Raw genomic sequence first — 2,889 nt, forward strand, 5'->3', positions numbered from 1 at the left:
CGCTCGCGCGCAGTGCGACGTTTGAATTTCGCACCTTTTCCCGGGCGCGGCACGGTTCGGCCTGTGCACAACCTTAGTGCGCTAAAAAAAATAGTTCACCAATGCATCCAAACAGGCAATTTTCACGAATTTACAAACTGCAGCGGCCGTTAAGCGCTTGTGTAATAGTACACAAATCATAAAAAATATTGCAGTTAATGTGGCTTTAAGCGTGTATTCGCATGTACCGAATACACTCTCCAACCACGCGTGTATGACTGCGCGGCGCGGCCAGCGGTGCGGCGGCGCCTTGTTCCTTGTTCGCATGGCGTTGGTTGAAGGTGGAGGTGTGCTGTGCAGGGGGGCGACGAGCTTCTAATTCAAGTTGAAATAGAAGGTGAGTAAATTTCAGCAGTCTCTCTATTTGTCCCTGTTCCCTCTATGCAATATGGGATTCGATGACGAGGTTCACTGAGGCGAAAATCGCGGATGCTGCCTACGTAGTGCATGTGTAGTCCTAACTCTTTTCCAATGTGTGTGATTGCACATGCCGTAGTTTTCCCATGTTACCAGCGAAAACCGGGCATATGTCAAACGTTCTTCTGTACGGTGTTCGAGCACCGCTTCAATTCGCCTTAATTTTTCATGAGCGATCCACGGTTTTCTGTGAAAACTATTCGCGATATGACAAACTGAACGGACTGCCACCTGAGGTGTTGCCCCCTGCATGATCCGAAAGACAGTTGCCGAACCGCTGACGCAGTCTGTAGCTGCTACATCTCGGTAAATGCAAGGTTCCACTTAGTATGCAGTATGGCCGTACTTTGTATCAAGCAGCGTCGAGCTTCGTATACTATGCCCTTTAACACGTAGCAGCGAGTGGCGTGTGGTCGGCGTGCGCGGCTATTTCTCGTTCGCTTCTGGAGGAGCGCCTCGCGTTGCCACATTGCGATGCTGAATTCTTACTGGGTTTTATTACTTTTAATCACAATTTTCCACCATGAAGGCATAGATTTTGTCAGTCCGCACAAGTACTGCGTAGAATGTATAATGAATATTTCAAGTGATGAAATAATGCTGTTTTATCACTGCAAGGTTATCTTTCTGTTGGCACCACAACCTCTGAATATAATAAAGACTTCTTTCCAAGCTTTTAAACATGTGTAACATTTCTTTGATAAACTTTTATTTATTGCTTTTTTTTTATTACAGATCAGCTATTTCTCCCTAGAAGATGGCAGCAGTGCTAAAGATGCCATGCACAGAGAGCTCCAGCACATTGTATCTAAAATGGTCGTACAGAAGTACAGCTGGGTTTCTGAGAACAAATTAGCATTTAAAAGCCTGGCAAATGTGCTGCTGTTTCTCCTTGGTAAGTGTCAATAAAAAACAAATTCTAGTTTTCTCTCCTGCTCTGCAGGACAACATCCTCATTATGAGGTTCAGTATTATGTAGACTTCAACATGTTGTGATATTTCGGTCGTAGTTGTTTAGAAGATGCTTCACCACGACCAGTATATTTGCACATACTGCATTACTGATGTTTGTTTGGAAACTTGTCCAACTGATAAAAATTTTTCAGAGTTTATATATGCTGCCTTCATGAATACTGCCAACTTGTGCCATCAGGAGCAAGAATCAGCATTGAAACAAACAGTTTCACTACTACCAAGATGCTTCTCCAGTGCAGTGTTCGATCATCTTATTTTCTGTTTTATTGGAGTTCCTATTTTTAGGAGCCGAGAACCAGAGCACATAACCAATTTCTTTGTTTAACAGTCAGCAGCACTGCTAAGCGGCAGGACTCAACAGAAGCTCCCCGGCAACTACAACATTATGGTACATTGACTATCCCAGCAACGTTCATAAATCTCAAAGGACATACGTACAGGAAGAAAACAAGGACATAATAGAGTGCTCGTGCGCCAATGCTCCTTCCATAGTGCTATCAGCAAAAAAAGTATGATCTTTTATAATTTGAAAGAATATATGTTCTTCTGGAAGAGGGTGCCAGAATAGAAGATTAAGTGGGACATTTTTTGTTGTATTTCTTCATCTTTTGTTTCATATTGATGGGGTTCTCACAAAACTACGCAAGCTACTGCATTAATAAACTTGTAGTTGAAAGTGAAAAAAAAATATGTATTATGCTGTCCAATCAACTCTTCCTGTCCATGCATGTGCTCTGATCTTCATAATCATGCATAACCGATTAGCCTTCCAACAAATGTTCCCGCTATGTGTTGAAAATTGTTGAAAGCCTGAGAAATGACTTTTTAAAGAGAAGCTCATGATTTTTTGTCTCCTTGTATTTCACAGGTGCCAGACGTACCCTGTTCAACACAACTGACGCAGCTGTTTCGGACATAACAAAAAGGTGGCTCATGTTCGCTGTGGATCAAGAAGGTGCACTTATGCAAAGACGGCGTGCCACCTTGATGAAAGACTCCAACAGAAGCCCAAGCAACACTTTATAATCGCAAGAGTTCAGGAAGGAATAAAAAAATGGCGTATTGCCTTGTATATATTCAGTGTAAAATAAACCTGAAGCACCAGAAATATTTGCTTTGTGACTTGTTTGGGGGGTGGGGGGTACAGACAAAAATGTAGAAAAAAGTAGCCGGGCATCAAATTTTATCCAAGACAAAAAACTACAAAAAATGTGCCAGAAATTACATTGGCCAAAATGCTTGGCCTCCATATCTAGAACATGCTTGGTTATTGCATGGTGTTCCACTACAGTGCCAACCGTGGCAAGAGGTGTTTCCAATGATTTGCCAAGAACGGCCTTCCTTTGCTTGGCCAATGGTAGGCTTGTTACAACTGCCAAGCTCATATTTTGCTTGGCCTCCAATAACTTTCCATTCATGGACAGCTTGGCCACTGATGATTTACCATGCTTGGGCCAA

General features: G+C 42.7%; 1 long non-coding RNA gene across 1 annotated transcript; it reads left to right on the forward strand.

Annotated features, from left to right (window-relative positions):
* The first annotated feature begins 287 nt into the window (after positions 1 to 287).
* Positions 288 to 2,530, forward strand: LOC119386660 (uncharacterized). The gene is made up of 3 exons (XR_005182338.2): positions 288 to 376; positions 1,192 to 1,351; positions 2,300 to 2,530. It is a non-coding gene; the product is annotated as an uncharacterized LOC119386660 (long non-coding RNA).
* Positions 2,531 to 2,889: the final 359 nt, after the last annotated feature.

The sequence above is a fragment of the Rhipicephalus sanguineus genome, chromosome 3, assembly GCF_013339695.2.
Source record: "Rhipicephalus sanguineus isolate Rsan-2018 chromosome 3, BIME_Rsan_1.4, whole genome shotgun sequence".
In the NCBI taxonomy this organism is placed as follows: domain Eukaryota; kingdom Metazoa; phylum Arthropoda; class Arachnida; order Ixodida; family Ixodidae; genus Rhipicephalus; species Rhipicephalus sanguineus.